We start from the raw sequence: 14,612 nt of genomic DNA on the forward strand, positions 1-14,612 counted from the left end.
CTACAGGGAGCCTGATGTGGGGCTCGATCCCTGGACCCCGGGATCACGACCTAAGCCAAAGGCAGATGCTCAACCACTGAGCCACCCAGGGGCCCCTAGATTTTGTATTCTAAAACACTCCAAAGGACAATTCCGATGGTGAAATAACATATATAAACTCCTGAGCAAAGTTCCCATTGCATGGTAGCATAGACTAAATTTTACGTACTTTTCTTCTAGTAGAACATCTAGACTTTGGACAAGTTAATGAAAACCAAGACATGGAAGTCATGTGAACGAGCCATTCACTGCAATCCCTGAAGGCTGTAAACCTGCACATTTGAAAAGTGCACCCCATCACCAGCCGTAATCTAATGCCACAGGAGTTCCCAGCTACTTAAGCAATAACTTTAGTTCCAACGCAATTACGTTTATGCGCCAGCGTCAACAGGGAAAAATAACAATGAAAATTGAAATTCAACTTACACATTGACACTGAGGCACAATTCATGGACGGCAGAACTGAAAGGACATAAATTGTTTCCAGTTTCCCTCAACACCGAAGAGAAGAGCATGAAACAGGTAATAAATCAAACTTTAATTTAGAAATTTCCTGGGATTACACTTTCATTTGTGATCTTTTTATTCTGGAAGCACTTCTAAGCCTCCCACATCAGTAAAAGAAACATACAAGCACCTCCTCTGTTTATACCTCGTAGCTGACGGGTCTGACTCCCTAGCCCACCTCTCAAAAATGTATGTGCACCTGTCACTGGTATTTTGTATGTGTGTGATCCTGAACAGCTTTCACATTTCAGGGTATTTTCCAATCACATGGAAATCAATTCTCCTAAATGATATCATGCCATTCTCTCAGCAGATAAAAACACTTTAATTGGGTGAGAAAAGGGATTTACTACTCCAACAGCTCTTTGTAAAAATTCCTTTCACTTTCTCAGCATCAAAGCCCCCGTTACTATTGCTTCATTTCTTTTTTTTTTTAATTGCTTCATTTCTTTAACATCTGTTAGATGGTGTTGTTATTTTTTTTAAGATTTTATTTATTTATTCATGAGAGATACAGAGAGAGAGAGAGGCAGAGACACAGGCAGAGGGAGAAGCAGGCTCTGTGCAGGGAGCCTGATGTGGGACTCGATCCTGGGACTCCAGGATCACGCCCTGGGCAGAAGGCAGGCGCTAAACCTCTGAGCCACCCAGGAATCCCCTGGTGTTGCTATTTTTCAAATGGATTGTGCGTGAAGCATGCCCTTATATTTCTATACCACTCAGGACAAAATATATATCCCGGGTTCTGTTTGCCTCTGAAAGATGGATGACAACCCACCTATACAACCCTGTGCATGTATCCCGGAGGCTTTGAGGCAAGTATAGACTCACACACCAGTGGCCCTATTCATGCTTTTTCTTCTCCTTTATTAAAAAAAAACAAAAACAAAAACAAAAAACAATATTTTGTCAATACCTTCCTATTTAGTAGTTGAACCATCTTGAGAAAGGTAAATTATCCACTTACCAATTTTTTCCTGCTCTGCCCAAATCAATGAGGCTAAGAGACATGTGGAGATATTCAATTTAAAAATTATAAATAAAAACCCTACGCCTCTCAAGCAGGCATCAGCAAACCATACCTGTTGGCCAAATAAGGGGCTGCCTATTTTTATGAAGTTTTTTTTTTTTTTAAAGATCTGATTTTTAAGCAATCTCTACACCCAATGTGGGGCTCAAACTTACAACCCTAAGACCAAGAGTTGCAAGCTCTATGGACTGAGCCAGCCAGGCACCCCTATAAAGTTTTATTGGCACTCGGCCACACCCACTTGTTTACATATTGTCTATGGCTACAAAGTTGACAATTTTCCAAAAAGACTCAATCCCCCACAAAGCCTAAAATAATTACAATCTGGCCCTTTACAGAAAACATTTGCCAATCCTTGCTCTAAAGAGGTACTAGCAGAAATATAATGCAGGCCACATATGTCATTCTGAATTATTTTGTAGCCATATTAAAAATTAAAAAGAGGGCAGCCCGGGTGGCTCAGTGGTTTAAGCGCCGCCTTTGGCCCAGGATATGATCCTGGAGACCCGGGATCAAGTCCCACGTCAGGCTCCCTGCATGGAGCCTGCTTCTCTCTCTGCCTGTGTCTCTGCCTCTCTTTCTCTCTCTCATGAGTGAATAAATAAATAAAATATTAAAAAATAAAAAATAATAAAAAATTAAAATTAAAAAGAAACAAGTGAAATTAATTTTAATATATTTTAGCCCAATATATGTAAATAGTGTCATTTTATCATATGATCAATACTGAAGTTATTCATGAGAAATCGTCTTTTTTCTTCCTTCATACAAATTCTCAGAAGTGTACCTCATATAGCATTTCAGATTAGCCACAGTTCAAGAGCTTGGTAGCCACTTGTGACTGACTAGTGGCCATGACATTGGTCCCTGCAGCTCTAAAGGGCTTGCTAAGTGAAAAGAGAAAGGGAAGAAAAAGGATGAATTTTTCAGTGAAGGCTCCAGCTTCACTCAAGTGGAATGTGAGATAATGCACGTTTTGCTCATGCAAAGTATATACCGAGTAATTTGGGGGACATAAAACATCATTTGTCACATACCTGAAATTCACCTGTCAACTGGCTGTCCCGATTTTATCTGGTCACTTCCGCCTCAGGCCCTGAATCTTCCTCCTCAGTAAAATTTCAAGTGGCAGGGAGCGAATGGAGGGAACGTTTTCCTAGGGCCTCCGCTCTGCTTGGGTGCCTCAAGTCAGCCTGTAATTGATTTTGAAAATTGCTGGTGTGCACACACTCGATGGCCTTGGAGATCAATTAATGCTAAATTCATCCAGCCCAAGGGCTGCCAGGTGTCACACAGAAGGCGAAGGCTGTGTCCCCATAGTACGAGTCTGCAATGCCACCACCAACTAATGAACCTACGAACTTGAAATGTAGACGCCATCTTCCTCTTCAGAAGGTTTTACTTAAAAAAAATGTGTGTTGTCCCACTAATACACTGGCACGCCTTGCACAAAAAAGGAAGAGTCCACCCAATGATCACTCACAGTAAAAGTGGACTACAGGTAACCCTTCTTCTTCCTATGGAAAACTAATAAATAATGACCATCTCCTTTTCGCTTCCAGGAAAGTAGGCCAACACTTCTGGAAGCCTTGAAGTGCAGAGCTAGGCAATGCACAGTGAGATGACCAGAGTAATTTTAGAACATGAGAGCTGTCTGGGAATCCACATACAAATCTGAGTGGTGAAAACCAAGCCCTGTGTGTTCTGTTTCCTATACTCAAAAAACTTGGTGACACAATTCAATATTGTCCATCATGGAGCTTTCTGAACATGTTCTCTTCTGAAGGCAACGCTAGCAGAGTTCAAAGCATTGGATGAACATCAGATAGTGTGGAACAGTGTCATCAGGCGAGAGAACGGTGTGGTTTGGCAGTCGGGGGACTCGGCAGATGAGTGAACCGCTTGGCAATTGTAGCATGATCAAAGCTGTCTACACAATTTGAACAGGTAAGAATAGACCCAAAAAAAAACGAAGGAGAAAATGATCTAGTGACAGCTACAATTATGCACTTTTCCTTTTACTCATCTTGAAAAATCATCTGGGAGAAACTTTCTCACAGAAAGAACAGAGAAGCTTTATGTCATTCTCTTTCAAATTAATTTACTTGCAGAACTCAAGATTCGAAGCACCTTGCCATCAATCCATTATTCAATGATCACTCAAGAGATGTTTCTGTGCAGAATGAGGGTTATCTTTTAGGGGGCACGAAAAAAATTTTAAAACTGTGTGCACACCACTGTGGTCAAATGAGTATTAAAATCCAAGAGGAGGCTGAAATAATTCCACCCCAATTGAAGACACCAAAATCTTCAAAGTTCTCCATGTTTTTCTTCTCATTTCAACTATATTTTCATATAGCTTCAATTACACGCAGAGGCATGAGGAGGACTTGTAAAGTCTCCAGAATTCCATGGACAGTCATCAGCTTCTCACAGGCTCTCCATTTGGATCGGTACCATGTGTTCATCTTATTTTCCTGACAGCTTGCCCACTTTCTCTGGAGATTCTTTTCTCCTACAAACCAGAAAGCTCACTCCAACAGAGAAAGCACAAAGTGCCCTGGAAAAACAACAGCCTCCATCCATGTCACTAGGTTTATAAATTAGTTCTGTTGTTATTTGTTTTTTAGCTCTCTGTACCGGGAAAAAAATATTTTTTAAAGATTTTATTTATGTATTCATGAGACACAGGGAGAGAGGCAGAGACACAGGCAGGGGGAGAAGCAGGCTCCATGCAGGGAGCCCAGTGTGGGACTCGATCCTGGAACCTCGGGATCACACCCTGAGCTGAAGGCGGTGCTAAACCGCTGAGCCACCTGGGCTGCCCAAGTACTAGGAAAATATTGACAAAATAGTCCATCAGTTTCTCAAATGTGGTATAGGACATAAAGAGTTCTTTCAAAAAAAAAAAAAAAAAAAAAGAGTTCTTTCTCCCATAGGTTTAAAAAAAAAAAAAAAGGAGACTGCCAGGTATCTCCACTGTCAAGCCACTTTTAAGTTATGCTATATTCATTCTAGAATTTCTCAGTAAGTTGAAATAAAATCACTGTGAATGTACTTAAAGCCATTGGAGTGTATACTTAAAAGTGCTTAAAATGGTAACTGTTGTTATATATATTTTGCCACAATAAAAAAATAGAAATACAAAAAAAATGAAACCATGAAGTATAGCCATCCACAAACAAAATGTCATCCATGATTCAGTGTTGATAGTAAAGTCCTAATCCTGTGTTCCTGGCACCTACCAGACACCATGTCTGGTTTTCCTCCATGACTTGAAGTTCCAAAAGTTGTTCCCCCTACTGAACACTTTTTTTTGGGGGGGAGGAGGGTCATACTGCCAGTCAGTCCTATCCCTAAACAGGATTGTAATTTAAATATGCTGTTAAAATCCAAGATTATCTAGACTATTCTCATCATGGTCCAGTTATTTTGGCCTGAGGTACAGACAAACAGAATTCCATTTAAATATTACAGTAATAGGGCAGCCCCGGTGGCGCAGCGGTTTAGCGCGGCCTGCAGCCCGGGGTGTGATCCTAGAGACCCAGGATCGAGTCCCACATCAGGCTTCCTGCATGGGGCCTGCTTCTCCCTCTGCCTGTCTCTGCCTCTCTCTTCACTCTCTCTGAATGAATAAATAAATAAATCTTTAAATAAATAAATAAATAAATAAATAAATAAGTAAATATTACAGTAATAACCAGTTACCTCTTCAAAATCCATGGCCACGCTCATATTTCTCCTTTGTTGACGGTCATCAACAATTTCTGTGTACTGGGAAGTTGGTGTTGGCCTTTTCAATAAGTGATCAAATTCTTCCATGAGGATTTGTAAATTTTTTTCATACTGACAGCTAATTTATGAGTAGGTATGTTTCAGTGCTTTTTTTCCCTGAGATTAAGCATTCCTTAGAAAATTCCACACACTCCCCATCTGTTGCATTGGTTGGCTTTGGGGGTGGTTTTCATGATTTTGTGATTGGTTAGTTGTGAGGTGTCTTCTCTATACAGGACGCTTTGTGGACTTGGAGGAAGATGGGCAAGTTCAGAGGGAAGGGGGGCATTGCTGAGACTTAATAAAAAAGAAAGAGGGCTGTGGGAGAGCCAGATCCTTTCACACAGAGGAACACAGGGCAGAGCAAAGCAGGCAGATGGGGTGATGAGTTCTGTAGGCTGGGGAAAGTGCTCCAGGCTAAGGGGCTTAGGTTATATGCCCTGGAAGGGAAAAGGAAAAAAGCGTGTCACTGGAAGATTTTTAGCAAGGGTGCATGTAGTGGGTTACATAGCAACCTCAAATATATGTCTAAGCCTAACTCCTGGAATCTCAGAATCTGACCAAAGAAGGGGTTTTGCAGGTGCAAGTAATGTTAGGATCTTGAGATGAGGTCATCCCAGGTTTTGGGTGAGCCCTACATCCAATGACTTGTGTCCTTATTAACAGAAAGGAGAGGCAGACATGAGACGCAGAGAACAAAGAGGCCATTCGAAGACCAGGGCCAAGATTGGAGTGGCAAATCAACAAGTCAAGGACTGCTACTAGGCCCCAAAAGCTGAGAGAGGGGTATGGCACGGATTCTCCCCCGAGTGCAGAGGAACACCTCCTGCAGACAGACGCCTTGATCTCAGGCTTCTGGCCTCCAGAACAGTGGGAGAATAACTTCCTACAATTACAACCCCCCTCACCCCCTTCTCCTGAGTTTATGTGCACTTGCTACAGCAGCCCAAGGAAACCAATACACATTCACGTAATCATGTCTGCATTCCAGAAACACTGGTCTGGCTTCCATAGAGGAAAACAGCTTGACCTAAAAGATTCAAGTGTTAAGGGAGACCAGTTAGGAAGACTGGCAATAATCCAGGTGAGAACTGCAAAGACCCAGTACTGAGACAGGGCAGTGAAGGCATTATTGAGGCAAAGGCCTTTCACAGACATCATCAGAGGTAGATTTGGGTGTGTGGGGGGGGGAGGGCAGCAAGGAGCCAAGGACAGGAGCTATGGGGGGCGGGGGTGGGGGAGGGGTGTGGGGGGTGATAAAGGCACAGGTGTTACCTGAAAAGCAGGGCAGCTGGGCCCCAGAGACGGCAGGGGAGGTAGGCATGGTGCAGATGAGATTCATCATTGCCAAGTTAAAGAAATGAACAATGTTCGATATGATGACCCCCGTGAGTCAAGGTCATCTGCTGAGAGTGTGTGGAGAACGACCGGGAGAGAGCCCTGCCAGCCCAAAGAGCGTGGGTCTGGAGGAGGGGGGAGAGCTGAATTGAAGATGGTCTCGCAGAATCGCTCTCTCTCATGAGGGCCCAGCTGGGGTTGAAGATCATGATCTGTAGTAACGTGAATTCACTCGGTTGTGCAATTTTTCTTCAGCAGCCATCAGCAGTTTGGATGTGCACCAAGGACAGCAGATGGCTGGGCTGATTCAAGATCGGGCTTCCGCAAAGAGCAGTACATAACATTTCAGTTTGTTTCCAATATGAGCTCTGTTGGACCGATCAACTCCAATAAATTCTCCACTATAAACATCGGGTACAAAAAATGCTCCCTAATGGATAAATACATTGTGGTACAGTCATATGTTGAACGCTATGATAGCCTTGAGAATGAATGAGCTATAGCTCAGCAGAGGGAACATCACGCACATAATGTCAAGTGACAGATGTGAGACCCCCCCCCTCCGCAGGATACACGCAGTACAGTTCCATCAATACAAAATCCATTCCATTTAAGGGTGCATACATGGAATAAAAGTATAGAGAAGAGCAAGGAGATGATTATCCCCAAAGTCAAAAGAGTGATAAATTCTGTTAGGGAACGGTGGATTTGGTGATCATGGGGGTTTCCTGAGCAGCTGGTAACATTCCCCTTCTCAACTTGGGTGACGACTAGTTGTTCTTTCTCTATTACTCAATAAAATGTGTATATTTTGAATGCTCCCTTGTGTCCAGAGGTCATATGTCATAATGAAGGATAAAAAGAAAAGAGGTAAATCCTCTGTGACACTAATGACATTCAATTATCACTTGAATTCTCTACAAAACAGAGATTAGCATTCTAATAAGTCAGGAAATATTTTTCAGGGGCAAGCATTAGCCACCTAAATCAAACTAGGCTAAGAAAAAAAAAAAGAAACACATTGATTCATGTAATTGAATAGTCCATGTGTGGCCTTCAGGCATGGCTAGATACAGGTGCTCAAATGCTACCTAATAAGGTCTCTATACCTTGGCTCCATGTTTCCCAGTACCTCAGTGCTGTCTTCAGTCTCAAGCACTGATTAAAAAAAAAAAAAAAAGACTATGGATTTTATCATAATTAGGTTTACACATTACAGGCTTAGCAAGCAAACAAGCAAGCAAATAAATAACCAAAGAATAATAAACCTCTTTGTCAGTAATTGTAATGAAAGCCCATACCTGGCTCTTTCTGGATTATCATGGATAACAGATTCTTCCCTCAGCAGTCACTGTAGCCAAGGGATGTGACATGCTGTTTGGCCAGACCTGGTCCCCAGGTTTACCCCCAGAGCTCTGTATGTCACAGAGTGACAGCCAAGTATTCCCTAAAGGAACTTTGTTTTAGCCAAAATAAAGGGAATGGACATGGAAGCAGACAAAATCCACCAACGTGCACTATATTTTCATCTTCTTTTGGTGCTATCACTAAGTAGTAATTTCCTTTCACTTCCCACTCCTATACAACAAACAAGCCACCTCCAAATAAAGAGCAAAGGCAAACAAAATAAAATACACAGGGATCCCTGGGTGGCGCAGCGGTTTGGCGCCTGCCTTTGGCCCAGGGCGCGATCCTGGAGACCCAGGATCGAATCCCACATCAGGCTCCCGGTGCATGGAGCCTGCTTCTCCCTCTGCCTATGTCTCTGCCTCTCTCTCTCTCTCTCTCTCTCTGTGACTATCATAAATAAATAAAAATTAAAAAAAAAATAAAATAAAATAAAATACACAAAAAAGACCCAAGAAGGTAGAAAGAAGCCAAAAGACTTGAAAGAATGAGTGAATGATTCCATGTTCCCCAACCTCTGGCCTCTCATTAATTACTTGCTGGAAGTTTGGGCCAGAGCCTATATACATAATTATATAATTTCTATCGACTTACTGATAATGGATTCCTGCTAGCATGGTTCAGTAGAATAGAATGTGACATTACGCTTGGCAGGACAATGAAGGGTGCCAAATGGACCCAACTCCCTCAGCCTTTGCCCAGTGACCTGCAAATTCTGTCCTGGAGCCTCTGGGGACAAATGGAACTCAGTCAGCTCTCTAGAGTGAATGAAGGGGGAAGATCATAAATGCCCTGGGAGGGTGCGGGACAAAATGGATTTCCCCCAGAAGGAAAGGACAAACTGATCAAGGCCGCCAGGGCTCCAGGAGTACTCCAAGATAATCACAACCAAGAATAGGTCCTCATTAACGTCTGTCATTCACGGAATCCTTTATGCCTCTGTGGACGCTGCCAAGGAAGAACTTCAAGGCAGATCTGCGCAAATTTGAAAGCATCCTGAGATCACAAACTCTTTCTAGCCACCCCACACTGGAATCAAATGTTAATAAAGGCTGTCGAAACCATAGCTCAAACAGACTTTAGGCTCCGGACGGCTTCCTTCTTTTCTTTTCTTTTCTTTTTTTTTCTTTTCTTTTCTTTTCTTTTCTTTCTTTTCTTTCTTCTACTTCTTTTTTCTTCCTTTCTCTCTTTCTTTCTTTCTTTTCTTTCTTTCTTTCTTTTTTATTTTTTTAAGATTTTATTTATTTATTCATGAGAGACACAGAGAAGAGAGGCAAAGACTTAGAGGGAGAAGCTGGCTCCCTGTGGGGAGCCGGATGCGGGACTTGATCCAGGGACTCAAGGATCACGACCTGAGCCCAAGGTAGACACTCAACCACTGAGCCACCCAGGTGCCCCTCCTTTCTTTTTTGTGTGTGTTTTTGTTTTAACATCTCCTTTCTGAGAATAGCTTGAGGAAATCCAAAATATGGGAACATCCACATCCTCTCCCCAGCAAAGGCAACTAAAAAGAGAGCACTCTCCTTTCAATAATTACGTTATCATTTTGCAACAAAAGGCTTTGAGGCTTCTGTCACCTACGATCAATGAAGATTAAATTCACATCTTGAAAACCCGCATGATTTTTCCACAAACATACCTTAGGCTCCCTCCTAGGTGCCAAGCACTACGGTAAACTCTGAGGACACAAACAATAATGGGACACGACTCCTGCCAGAGAGAGATGAGTCAGGGAACCTCGTCTCTAGTAGCATTTTCAGATGACCCTCATGCTGTGATGAAGATGGAATATAGAAGTAATCTCTTCTTTAAAAACCTCTCATCTCCCAGAAAAGAGAATTAAAACTGCAGCTGTCATATGGGCGAATGGCCCGGGTCTGGCAGTTGGGAGCTGCCCTCCCCACCATGAGGTGCCTGCCTTCTGCAGACCTCCTCTCTCTGCAGACTGCAAAGCCCGGGGACCAGGGGCTGCGGGGCACCCCGAGGCTCCCAGGAGGCACACCCCAGGCTGCCGGAGGGGCATGAGCCCTCCTCACCCTCTGCCCCTCCTCTATCAAGCATCTGAAGTGGTCTCCCCAACCCACTTAGGGTCCAAATTGTGTCCCCCCCCAAATTCTATGCTGAAACGCTCACTCCCACTTCCTTGAAATTTGACTATATTTGGAATCAGGGTCTTTAAAGAGGTGATAAAATTAAAATGGGGGGGGGAATCCCTGGGTGCTCAGCAGTTTGGCGCCTGCCTTTGGCCCAGGGCATGATCCTGGAGTCCCGGGATCGAGTCCCACATCAGGCTCCTCGCATGGAGCCTGCTTCTCCTTCCTCCTGTGTCTCTGCCTCTCTCTCTCTCTCTCTCATAAATAAATAAATAAATAAAAATAAATCTTTAAAAACATTTAAAATGGGGGTGATTAGGGTGGGTCCCAATCTAATGTGACAGGTGTCTCTTTTTTCTCTTGAAAAAAAGAGATTAGGACCTAGACAAGCACAGAAGGAAATCCTTGTGAGGACACAGGGAGAAGCCAGTCACCAACACACCCAAGGAGAGAAGCCTCAGGAGAGACCAAAGCTCCTGACAGCTCCATCTCAGACTTCCAATCTTCAGAACAGCAAGGAAATAAATTCTTGTTGTTTAAGCCACCCACGCTGTGTTACTTTGATATGACAGCCCAGCAGACCAATACAAACCCAAGGGACCGCACCCAAGGCGCAGAGACCCTACAGGAACTCCCAGGTTTTTAAGACGCCCCCTTCTTTCTCCCCTGTTTTGAAAGATCAGGCAATTAAAATGCACGAGACCTCTCACTTCTGAGACCCAAAGGGCACAGATTAGTGAACCTGGGCACAGACAGGATCACCCCTGGCCAGCAGCCCCGCAGCACACCCCAAGCCTATCTTCTTCCTCTCCTGACAAGGGCCCGGACCCTTCCAAGGCCTGCACAACCTGGCCTGGGGAGGCCAGGGGAGCTCTTACCGAATCTGGCTTCACGTGATGGGAACAGATTGTGAACTATACATTTGCCAATTTTTCCCCTGTGCCAGACCATTTTTAAGTGATGTGTGCACAGAATGGCATTTAAAGGCCTTAAATATCTCTCCAGGGAGAGAAAAGAGCAGAAAATAGCCCCCGCGGCTCACATAATATCAGCCGGCACAGCTGAGGCTGAGTTTGGGTGGGTTTTCTGTTTGTTTTTTGTTTTGGGGGGGAGGGGGCGTGCTGCTTTTCTGGTTGTTTTTGTTGGTTTGGCTTTGAGGGTGAAGAAGGGAGAAGAGAGAGGGCAGGTAGTTCACAGGCAGCACCTCCAGGCTGGGGAGGGGGCCCGGGGACTACTGGATTCCAAGTCCCCAGTGGCGGCTGAGCCAGCTTGGGGGATATGTGATGACCCCGCAGGCCGCTCAGCTGCTGGGGACACCCAGCCTCCACCTCAAGCCCACCCCCTTTCCTGGACAAGTGGTGGTTTAAAAAAAAATGTTTTTTTTAAGCAGCACTTCCTGTTATGTTGAAGGAAGGCTTGGGCCGTTTTATTATTAAGCAATTCTCTTTTTAAGTTACCAAGGGAAAAAAAAAAAAAAAAAGACCACATTTCCACCAGGCTAGAATCGGCCTGACTCAAGCATCCATGTTTTAAATCTCATATTTTCTTAAGCCCTAATTAAGCCTTCCAAGAGCTCGCTATGTTTAATTTGCATTCTGAAACAGAAAATCTAATGTGTTTTAACATTGTCTGCTTCAGCTGAAAAGGAAACTGTAAATTTATACAGTCTGGTTTAAAAAAAAAATTGGCAATTGCATCTTAATGAGTCCCTGGAATGGGGTTGGGCAGAGCCCCAAGCCCTGTCCTTAGCCTGCCATCCCCCTCTCCCCTTTCCAGAGGCCCCCCTCTGCTGCCTTCCATCCTAGCCCTCCACCTCCTCCCGCTGCTCCTCCTCCTCCGCTTCCTCCTCCCATCCCCCTCCCCTCCTCCTCCCATCGCCCTCCCTTCCTCCTCCCCTCCCCCTCCCCTGCACCTCCCCTCCCCCTCCTCCCATCCCCTCCCTTGCACCTCCCATCCGCCTCCTCCTCCCCTCCCCCTCCCCTCCTCCTGCACCTCCCATCCCCCTCCCCTCCACCTCCCATCCGCCTCCTCCCCTCCCCCGCCCTCCCCCTCCTCCTGCACCTCGCATCCCCCTCCCCTGCACCTCCCATCCCCCTCGTCCTCCACTTCCTCTTCCCATCCCCCTCCGCCTCCCCTGCCGTCCCCGCCTCCTCCCCTCCCATCCCCCCACCTCCGCCTCCCTCGCCCCTCCCTTCCCCTCACCCGTCCCGGAGCCCTCTCTGCCTTCCCCAGCAACCACAGGCTGCCTCCTCCCCCTCCCCTCCCCTCCCCCTCCTCCTCCTCCCCTCCCCGCCCCCGCCCCCGCGACCCCCTCTCCGGCCCCTCTCGGTGGGGGCCGGGTCTGGAAAGGTCACGTGGCCCCCTGGCCCCCCGCGGCCCCCCTCGGCCTCCCGGTGGGGTGAGGGGGCCGGCTGCCGAACCTGTTCTTTGTTAAGAGGTCAACGCCAGCGCCCAGCTCAGCCGAGAGCGTTACCGACGACCTTCGAAGAGCCGCGCACTCGCAGCGCCCCCGCCCCCCCCGCCCCCCGCACCCCCGCCCGCTGCGGGCCCGGCTAGTGCGCGGCTCCCACACCGGCCCGGGCCCACCTCGCCCCTTCCTCCGGGGCGGGGGCATCCTAAGGCCGGGGGCGGGGGGGACGGGGGGGGGCGGTCCCGAGGATCGGGAGCGGGCCGCCTGGGGGGCTGGCGGGAGGGCCTGGGAGGGGTGCCGGGGGGGCAAGGTGAGGGGGAGCTCCGCGGGGAGGGGCCCTGAGGGGGCGCTGTGGGCGGCGGAGGCGGGGCCCGCAGGGGAGGGCCAGGCCCGAACACTTGGGGCTCCGGCTCAGCGGGTGCACGGAGGAGGGCGGCTCTGGGCCCCGGGGGGCGGAGGGGAGGGGGGCAGGGCGCTGCTTCTGCAGCCGGGGTGCAGAGTGTGCAGGCGCTGGCCCCCCACCCGGGAGCCCCACCCCGGGAGCCCGCGGGGAGGCCGGGGCCGCGGTGCGCAGGGGGCAGGGCACGGGGCTGGGCGGCAGGACGGCAGCCTGGGCCGAGGGGTGCGGGCCCACCGAGCGCTGGTGCGCCGCCCTCACCTCCCTCCAGCTGTACCATCTACACGGGGAAACCGTGTTTACTCTTCCTAAAAGAAAACAAAACAGAGCCAGTGTTCTGTCCAAGAAAATACAAATTCCCAGAGAAAAAGCAGTGCTAACGTTAGCATGCTTGACATGCCTGTCGTGTTTTTCTGTGCAGAAAAATTTCCCATCCAAAAATGGGAGTTGAGGGTACAAAGGAGGCGCATAATAAAATAGGGCTCTCGGGGTAGAAAGAGCTTAGCATTCTCATTTTGTTACCTAGCCTTAAACATATTTTTCTAGGTCACTAAGTACTAGTCAAAGGCATAGTTTTAATGACCGCTTAAAATTTGACCGTATGGGATTTTATGTGCCAGAATGTATTAACCATTTCCCTGTCGTAGCACATTCCTCTTGTTTAGCCCTGAAGAAATATATCCTAAATTATCCCCGCTTGTGTACTTATGTAAGTAACCTTTCTCACTGTAACCCTCGGTGCAAAAAAAATGAATAATTTCCTCCCGCCATGGATAAGTGTGTTGACTTTGCTTGCTTTTAGGGTTGCTTGGAATTCCTATTTGAAGCTTTCTGGTGTCCAGGAAAGAAAACATTGGCCAAGTGACCAAGCCAAGAGCTGCTTCTTGTCCTCTGAGACCTCAGATCAGGGAAGAGAGCAGCCTGCAGGGGGAAAAGAGATGCTTGGGGGTGCCTGGAGAGCGTGGCAAATATCCAGGTATCCCTGTCTTGGAAGGAGCCTGGATGGGAAACTCTCTCCCAAAGCACCGCCTGCCACTTTCCCTGGGATATCCAGCAAAGCCTGAATGTTTATGATGAGGAGTAGAAAATTCCCCTTCTGTTATGTTCTCTGCTAAATATATCACTTTTTAAAAATGTATGCACATTTTTGCGGAATGGTGGCTATCACTGATTCCATGGAAATTGTAGGACGTTAAAGGCACAAATCTCAATGTGCTGAGACAAGATGGAGGCATCCCAGGGAAAGGCAACAGTCACCTCCTGTTAATAACAAACTTCACAGGCCTGAGAAGCATCACACTAGTTAGCTTGAATGATTCCCTCTTTTTGTACCAATCACATGAACTGTGTGAGCAAATTGTTTCCCTTGAGTTGCTTCACTCCACATTTTTGTATTGCATCTGATAAGAAGAAATTCGAGAACAATGTATACAGCCTTTCCTTTCACAAAACCTCACCGCCCCAAACTTCTGTCTCCATAGTGAATGAGAATGAATTGTAGAGCCATCCTCGTCCTCATCAAAACACTCACATAGTGGGTTTTTGTTCTTTTAATCAACAATTTCAGTGTTAAAATCTGATCAGTTGTGTACATTTACTCATGAGAAAAGAAAACAC

General features: G+C 46.5%; 1 long non-coding RNA gene across 1 annotated transcript in view; it reads right to left on the reverse strand.

The window, feature by feature from the left end:
- The window catches only part of LOC125754684 (uncharacterized), a 44,799-nt gene extending 32,823 nt beyond the window's left edge, over positions 1–11,976 (reverse strand). Inside the window, exons 1-3 of the long non-coding RNA XR_007409460.1 lie at positions 6,626–11,976; positions 5,285–5,790; positions 2,614–4,091 (exon numbers count right to left, since the gene is read on the reverse strand). This is a non-coding gene — a long non-coding RNA (uncharacterized LOC125754684). The remainder of the gene's footprint in view (positions 1–2,613; positions 4,092–5,284; positions 5,791–6,625) is intronic.
- Positions 11,977–14,612: the final 2,636 nt, after the last annotated feature.

The sequence above is a fragment of the Canis lupus genome, chromosome X, assembly GCF_003254725.2.
Source record: "Canis lupus dingo isolate Sandy chromosome X, ASM325472v2, whole genome shotgun sequence".
Classification (NCBI taxonomy): Eukaryota; Metazoa; Chordata; class Mammalia; order Carnivora; family Canidae; genus Canis; species Canis lupus.